We start from the raw sequence: 9,380 nt of genomic DNA, 5'->3' as shown, positions 1-9,380 counted from the left end.
CCATAAAAACAGTGGAAATAAATGGCAAAAGAAAAAGCAACTTGTTAAGTACTCTGGAAATTAACCAAAGACTTGTGACAACCCCAGGAGCATTTATTCAAGAAAAGCAACTGAATTTTGTTAAGAACAGAGATCTAAGTGACATTTTAACTTGCCTAAGTCCTTGCACAAGTCCTTCTTGCCAGCTCCAAGGTAGCCATGAAAATCAGCAGGCTTATAGAAACCAACAGCCATTTAATAGTCATCAGAGAAGTCAAAATGGGTTAGAGCTTCTCAAAAAGCTCCATGCCTCAGCAGTAGTCACTATTTGACCTGACTGGCAACTTATTGAAAACCTCATTCACAGGGCTTGTCTTTATATAACTTCATTCAGAGCTCACTAGGTGGAAAACTCCCTTTTTCCTCCAAGGCGCTTGTTAAAAACAATCAGCAGCAACTGTCTGATTTTGTAGCTGCATTATAAAGAGACACCAGTTGGAGTAAAAAGAGGCTGAGCAAAAAGTGTTTAAGAAAACCATGGAAGACCAGGCATGGTGGCTTATGCCTGTAATCCCAGCACTTTGGGAGGCCAAGGCAGGCAGATTGCTTGAGCTCAGGAGTTTGAGACCAACCTGGCAACATGGTAAAACCCCATGTCTACAAAAAAATACAAAAATTAGCCAGGAATGGTGGCAGGTGTCTGTCATCCCAGCCTCTCTGGAGGCTGAGGTGGCAGGATCACCTGAGCCCAGGAGGTGAAGGTTGCAGTGAGCCAATATCATGCCACTGTACTCCAGCCTGGGTGACAGAGTGAGACCCTGTCTCGAAAAAAAAAAACAAAAAACCACAAACAAACAAAAACAAAAAACAAAACAAAACAAAACAAAAAAATAAAAACAAAACCACACACACAAAAATAAAAAATGAAGTATCTGTAGGAAAAAGCTCTGACATATTCCTGGGGATCTAGAAATCCACACACATGTGAAGGGCCATGCGTATGTCCAGGAAGGCTCTGAGAAAGCACTAATGTCTTAACTTTAGCTCACCTTACGGTTTTGCATTAAGAGCATCTATTCCTTGCATCTTACATGTTCTGACAGGGGCTGACATTCCTTGGCTTGTGGCTGCTTCACTCCAAAATTCAAGATCAGAATTTCCAGAAATCTCTTTCTGTTCTATTTTCACATCACCTTCCCTTGTTTGTGTCTGTGCCAAATCTTCCTCTGCCTTTCTTATAAGGCCACTTGCTATAGTAAATAAATACTACACACTTATAATAAATCTGAATTATTTTGAATCTATATTTGAAAACTTTAGTTTTTAAAAAACTAATTTCAAAATTAAAAAAATTTTGAAATCACATTGTTCAAAGACTAGCTTAGAAAAGTTTTTCCCATGTAAATATTTAAATATTTATTTTTATTGCATGCCACTATTTCATTTTTTGTTTACATTCTTTATTCATTTTGAATTTATTTTGAATCAAAGAGACTTTTCTCTACAGCTAATTTTCTCCCAAACATTAATTAATCAATTGTTTTCATTTGTTGAAAATACCACTCCCATCATAACTAATTTCCCATATATGCCTAGTTCTATTTTAGTATTATTTATTTTCTTCTGTTGATTTGCATGACTTTTAATTTTTATTTTAGCTTTAAGACCAGTTTGATATCGGCTAGGCCAAGGATATTCTGTTACTTTTCTTTGTCAGAATTTTGATGACATTGTTTCTTATTTCCACATGACATTTTATCTTCATCTAAGTTAAAAGACAAAAGCAAATATAAAAAAGAAAGTCTGTATGTCAGGATTCTGGCTTTCATCACATTGAATTACAAATTAATTTGGGTATAAACTATCTTAAAATGCTACACTTCTTATCCACAAATAAGACAAGGCTTCCAAACTTACTCGTATATTCTTTTGCATCCTTCACTCTGTAGTTTGTTTTTTAAAGTCATTTCTGCAAACTAGGCCACATGGTGAAACCTCATCTCCTCAAAAAATATAAAAATTAGCCAGGTGTGGTGGCATATGCCTATAGTCCCAGCCATTTGGGAGGCTGAGGTGGGAGGGTGTCTTGAGCCTGAGAGGCAGAGGTAGCAGTGAGCTGATATCGTGCCACTGCACTCCAGCCTGGACAACATGGAGATACCCAGTCTCAAAAAAAAAAAAAAAAAAAAAAAAAAAAGAGGCATTTTCTGGTGCTTACTCATGATGCTTTACACCTCATTCCTCATTGGGAGTGTGCTCTTCATTAACTTAAAGTAATATTCTTTGTCCTATTTCACATATTTCATCTTGACCAACTTTTTTTCATGCTAGGTACACACTAGCATACTTTTGCCTATCCTTTTACTTTCACATTTTCTGAGCCACTTCACTTTAGGCAAGATTTATTGACTTGCAGTTAGAATTTTGGATTGAAAAGAAGTCTTCTATCTTGTGTATATGTGTGTCTCATTGTATTTATTTTTATAAAGATTATAATCTATTTTAATTCTGATATCTTATGGTTTAAATTTTTGTTTTCATTATTATTTTCTGTTTCTACCATTTGTTGAATAACCTATGCTTTATTTGTCTACATGCCTATTTTCCCAAAAGAGATCTTCTATATTTAATTTCGCCAGCAGTTGCTAACATAGTTTCAGATAATATGCTTAGACACATATTTCTCAATTTATCAGCTTCAGAAATAAAGCAGTATGTATTGAATCCCTGTATTAGTTAGAAATCTTTCTGGCAAGTTATTGTAACCTAATCTAATGTTGTTTATATAAAAATGAAAATTTGATAAAATGCGATTGTGGTATCTAGTAGATTCCAATAAAGGTTTCATTACCTATGAAGGAAAGAGAGATATAGCTAGGCTTCAGGGACTGCAGGGACCAACGTAACCAAATGCAAGTCTGGATGCTTCCCACTTGCAAAGTCCAATTAACAAGAGTAAGGTCTGGTAGAAAGTGATTTTACTAAACAAAAGTAGCAATGGAGACATGGCCAGATTCCCATCCAAAGCAACCACTTCAATTGTGAGGGGCAAGGCAAGGATTTAAAAAGGGAAAACTTGATATGGATGGCATGCAAGACTTGTGCAGAGTATAATGTCTATGTGTCTTGTTCCAGTGAATATCTTGGGTTTCAGTCCACCAGGGAGCGTGGGCTGGTGTCATTTCGACAATGGCCAAATTGTTAAGTAGCCACTTTGAAGTAATCTCTGGAATTTTGCACCTGAGTCCACATTTGGACTTTCTGTCTCAAGATTGGCCCCTGGAACTTCTAAGATGGCACATAATTAGATGCTAGAATACAGTTAGATAAATGTGAAGGGAGTATATATGGTGAGAAAGGGTGGAACATGGAATCTATTTTAAGGCTAAGGAAAATGTCTCTGCAGTTTGCTGCAAGGTTATATCTTGAAATCCAAAAAAAAGAAAAATGCAAGTTTTAAAATGCATTTTGAAGTTAAGCTGCCTGGTTACACTAAGAATTTCAACGTGATTGGCACATCTACTTTTTCCTGCCTCTCTCTGAGGGCTAGTTTAATTCACTTCTTTCCATTTTGAAGAAAGGGGCCTTTAAATTTTACTTTTTTTTTTTTTTTTTTTTGAGACGGAGTCTCGCTCTGTCGCCGGGGCTGGAGCGCAGTGGCCGGATCTCAGCTCACTGCAAGCTCCGCCTCCCGGGTTTACGCCATTCTCCTGCCTCAGCCTCCCCAGTAGCTGGGACTACAGGCGCCCGCCACCTCGCCCGGCTAGTTTTTTTTTTTGTATTTTTTTAGTAGAGACGGGGTTTCACCGTGTTCGCCAGGATGGTCTCGATCTCCTGACCTCGTGATCCGCCCGTCTCGGCCTCCCAAAGTGCTGGGATTACAGGCTTGAGCCACCGCGCCCGGCCTAAATTTTACTTTTTATAGTTTGAGCCATCTGGAAGATATTTGCCCGACTCTGTCTGGATCCCTACCCCAAAACACTTTGCAAAGGCCACTGGATCTACCCAAGTCTGCGATTTGCCCAATTAGAATGTGGTGGAATCCCTTGTTTCCCTCAGACCCTTTTGGTCTGCTGAGCACCTGTGGTGTAGGTGCTCAGCAGATCACAAGGTTTGAATATGTAGGCTTGAATATTCAGCACACCAAGTGGGGAAAGCAGGGGGAGTCTGCAGTCTGAGTTTTGACTCTGCAGTTTCTTCCTTAATTTGTGTTTTTCTAACTGTGGCCAATTCCATCCTACTAGGAAACGTTCCTGAATTGTGTGGCAGCTGTACCTTGGATTTCAGCTGGGTTCTCTGCATTATACTTAGATGATTTGGTGATAAGACATTCAGCAAGCTACTTTGGTGATAAGACATTCATATTTAAGAGCAATCATTTAACTTTTGAAATTTTTCATATGTACATATACAGACTTAGGTATTTATGTTTTTGCTGTAACACTATATATGTATTCCTCAGGTTGTACAAAACCAAGAGCTAAAAATAGCAGGGCTTATAGAAAAATAAGGTTAAAGACAAACCACTTAAAAAAAAAAAAAAACTGTGGAAATTTGTCACTGGAGCACTAACCAAAACTAACGATCCTAGTAACAATATTAGCATAGTTAAATTTCCAAAGAATATTTGCACCTAGCATCAGTGTGAGTCAATCCTTATAGCTCTGCAAAGCATTTTTATAGCGGTATTCAGATATTGTTAGAGTTCTTTTTCTTAATTTGAAAAGTTATATTCCTAACTGCTTCAAAACTTGAGTGTCTCTCCAAACCAGATATTCAGAGATACAACGGTTTTCTCCAATTAACTCATTCTCCACAAATCATACTGTGTCCCTAAGCTGGAAAGCACATGTTGTTCTTGATTCTTGATATGCTTGTCAATCATCAAAATTCGACTCTATTTTGTGCTATTCTTTGTGAATTATTTTTAGTTAATTAATTATCTATTTATTTGAGACAGGGTCTCACTCTGTCACCCAGGCTAGAGTACAGTGGCATGATCACAGCTCACTGAAGCCTCAACCCCCTGGGCTCAAGCTATGCCCCCACCTCAGCCTCCCAAGTAGTTGGGAATACAGTCTCCTGAGTAGCTAGGATTACAAGCCTGGCTAGTTTTTTTAATTTTTAGTAGAGATGAGGTCTTGCTATGTTGCCCAGGCTGGTCTCAAACTCCTGAGCTCAAATGATCCTCCTGCCTCACCCTCCCAAAGTACTGGGATTACAGGCATGAGCCACCATGCCCTGCCTCTTTGTGAATTCTTAATAGGAGTTTTTAGTGTTTCCACTTTCAGTGTTGTTGAGGGTTTTTTTTTTTTTTTTCTACTTAGGATTCTTTATGTTCATTTTCACCAGTGAATTTCTTAATTTCTTTCTTATAATGATTTTTCTAATTGATCCTGTGAGCTCTTTATGTAAAAGCATTAACTCCTTGTCATGCATTTTGTCAATTTTTTTCCCTCAATTTGCTCCTCAGCTTTGAACAAGTACCTTAGGCTACTCCCATCATACCCTACAGTCCTCTACTCTCAGATTCACATTGACCATTTGACTGATTTCTGTTACTTAATGGCACCCATTGCCATTCCTCCTGCCCAACTGTAGTCAATAATCTAATTTAACTTTCAGCCCTCTTGTTCTCTATTTTAGCTAAGCAGAGGCTTAACTATGAAGCCTGCTTTTTCCTTTTTTTTTTTTTTTTTCCAGACAGAGTCTCACTCTGTTGTCCAGGCTGAAGTGCAATGGCATGATCTCGGCTCACTGCAACCTCTGCCTTCTAGATTCAAGGGATTCTCCTGCCTCAGCCTCCCGAGTAGCTGGGATTACAGGCCCACACCACCACACCTGGATAATTTTTGTATTTTCAGTAGAGGTGGTGTTTCACCATGTTGGCCAGGCTGGTCTTGAACTCCTGACCTCAAGTGATCTACCCACCTTGGTCTACCAAAGTGCTGGGATTACAGGCATGAGCCACCATGCCCGGCCTGAAACCTGGTTTTTCAATAAAGACTCTTCTCAGTCTTGAAGTCTCTGAGTCCCTGGCACTCTGAGGAGCCCACAGATCATAAAGGTGTCCATTTCTGCTGCAGATTTTCAGTAGTGTCGGAGTGACGGCTATTGACAGCAGGGATTTGTCACTGGCAGCAGTGACACCTACTGGCCCTGCAGCTGTAGCTCCTGGTCAGGCATTTTGGAACTAACATCTCGCCTTTCCCCAACATACCTTACAAAGCCACCACATATGCTAGAGCACTTTCATGACCGTTCTCTATTTTACTTACACCACAATGAAAATCTCATTAAATCTATTCTTCCAGCATGGCTTCAGCTCTCGGAACCACTCTCAAGCTATAGCTACAATATTCTAAGCTCTTCTGTGGTTACAGACACAAAGTCTATACAACAAGGATGAGAGGCCGGGCGCGGTGGCTCAAGCCTGTAATCCCAGCACTTTGGGAGGCCGAGGCGGGCGGATCACGAGGTCAGGAGATCGAGACCATCCTGGCTGACACGGTGAAACCCCGTCTCTACTAAAAAATATTAAAAAAACTAGCCGGGCGAGGTGGCGGGCGCCTGTAGTCCCAGCTACTGGGGAGGCTGAGGCAGGAGAATTGCGTGAACCCGGGAGGCGGAGCCTGCAGTGAGCTGAGATCCGGCCACTGCACCCCAGCCTGGGCGGCAGAGCGACACTCCGTCTCAAAAAAAAAAAAAAAAAACAAGGATGAGAGATGATCAGCATTTTACCACAACAAAGCATGGACGACTTGCTTTTCAAATCAGATTAGGCTCACGCTTTGGGTCTCCCCATGTCATCTCAGCACAGGGACAGAGCTACAGTGTGTGAGGCCCTGGACAGGGCCTTATCTTGTATTTTAAAAATTGGTTAAAAATGTTTTACAAAATTCACGGGCACAAATGAGGTATAGTGATCTTTCCATAATTTTTTTTTTTTTTTTTTTTTTTTTTGAGATGGAGTCTCACTCTGTCACCCAGGCTGGAGTGCAGTGGTGTGATCTTGGCTCACTGCAACCTCTGTCTCCCAGGTTCAAGCGATTCTCCTGCCTCAGCCTCCTGAGTAGCTGGAATTACAGGCTCCCACCACCACACCTGGCTAATTTTAATTTTAGTAGAGTCGGGGTTTCACCATCTTGGCCAGGCTGGTCTCAAACTCTTGACCTCGTGATCCACCCGCCTTGCCCTCCCAAAGTGCTGGGATTACAGGAGTGAGCCACCGTGCCCAGCCTCCATAAATATTTTAAGTGAGTTGAGAAGAAGTACTTAGACAGTTATTATCTACAGATTCTTCATTCTGAGTTAAAGTCACCCCAGATCAGCATGTCAGTACCATTCCGGCTGTCCACTATCATGTGATTCTGTGAAAGAAATACGCTCCCATCAGCAGCAGTGACCTGATTGCCAGGCTGTCCTCCTGAAACTGGGGTTCAACCCTGGAGACCCCATAGATAAAAGTCCTGCAGAGCTCCTGAGACATCTGGTTGACCTGACATGCTAGATACAGGGTCAAAGATCACCTGAAAGGGACAGAAAAAAACAAAAAAGGACTAGCATCCACGCAGGTCTTGGTCTAGGTTCATGTGCCCTGTCCAGATGGCATTGCCAGCCCTGGCCAGTTCTACACACTGAACTGTGATTTAGAAAACTTCAAAGAAGGTATTCTGAAGTGTGGGGCCCCATGAGACATGGGTCCCGCTTGCCTGGGTGAGGGTAGAACTATCCCAGTGTCTAGACTATACGGTCTATTTCTCATCAGCCATTTTTTTTTAAATTTTTTATTATTATTATTTTTTTAGACGGAGTTTTGCTCTTCTTGCCCAGGCTGGAATTTAATCGCACAATCTCAGCTCACTGTAACCTGTAAACTCTGCCTTCCAGGTTCAACCGATTCTCCTACCTCAGCCTCCTGAGTAGCTGGGATTACAGGCATGCGCCACCACGCCTGGCTAATTTTGTATTTTTAGTAGAGACAGGGTTTCTCGCTGTTGGTCAGGCGGCTCTCAAACTCCCGACCTCAGGTGATCTGCCTGCCTCAGCCTCCTGAAGTGCTGGGATTACAGGTGTGAGCCACTGCGCCTGGCCATCACTCATTCTTTGAATTGGTATTGGGATGAATTTATTTCAAGTTGTAACGTCATAAAAAGATATGAGTAATCTTAAATAATGGAAGTTTATTCAAAAGATACTGCAGCCATTTTACTCCAGGTCTTTATTATTTTAGTCTCTCCTTTCCCTTCGAGGTTTCTCAGTGGCAGTTCTCCCATTCTCTCCCTTCATCCCCACCCTCTCACGCAAAGCAGGGCAGATCTAGTTCGGTCGGTTACTCACATCTGATACGGAATGCTCTGATCCAGTCCCACAGGGCCAGCATAGCAGGCTTGGTCTCCATACAAGTTCATCGCCACTTTTCTCAGAGAAAACCGTGTACCTGGCACGTGCCAGGAAACTTCATGGTCTGTTCAGTGCAAGACTCCTGATACATTTCATCCAACTGTCTTCCAAAAGGGCAATGCCAGTTTACCTTGCCACCAGAAATATGTGGGAGCATGCCCTTCTTAGTACATTTGCCAGCAGTGAGGAGATTCATTATTTCATAAATAATTAGTTAATACGGGCCGGGCTCGGTGGCTCACACCTGTAATCTCAGCACTTTGGGAAGCTGAGGTGGGCGGATCTCTTGAAGCCAGGAGTTTAAGTCCAGCCTGGCCAACTTGGCAAAACACCGTCTCTATTCAAATAATAATAATAATAATAATAATAATAAGCTAATGTGATAGACGAAACAACTAGAGTGTTGTTTAAATGTACATGGGCACTTTCTTAGTAGTAACATGCAGTATAAACTTGTTAATCAATTAATTTTTCTCTTTGGTGAATTGCTTATTTTGGTTCATTACTAATTTATCTATTTACAGCTGAGTATTTTCCACATCTATTTATGTGTGCTAATCATAACTTCAAGCTATTGGCCATTTTTGCCATATTTATATGAACTTAACTTCTTTCTTCTTTTTTCTGTTCTTGCTTGTTTTTAGACTTGGATACATTTATCTTTTAATGAACAGAATTTTAAAATTTTTTAAATAATCAAAACTGCTAATATTTTTCTTTGTAATTTATTTCATCCCTTTGGCTCTTAAAAAGTGCCCCTTTTCTATTTCATAGATTTGCTAAATATTTATTTCAAATTTCCTCTATTTTTAAGATAGCCATTATTTAAAATGCTTATTCTCTAAAAACATTAATTAAATAATTCTGTAATTATATATTTAGCTAATGAGATAAGAATCTAAGTTCATGTTTTAAATAAATAATTTACTAATTCTTCCATCTGCATTAATTTTAAAAATCTTGTAAAATTTATTTGTGACATTAACCTTTCTCCATTA

Source organism: Macaca nemestrina, chromosome 5 (assembly GCF_043159975.1).
Source record: "Macaca nemestrina isolate mMacNem1 chromosome 5, mMacNem.hap1, whole genome shotgun sequence".
Lineage (NCBI taxonomy): Eukaryota > Metazoa > Chordata > Mammalia > Primates > Cercopithecidae > Macaca > Macaca nemestrina.
This window is presented reverse-complemented; position numbering follows the sequence as displayed.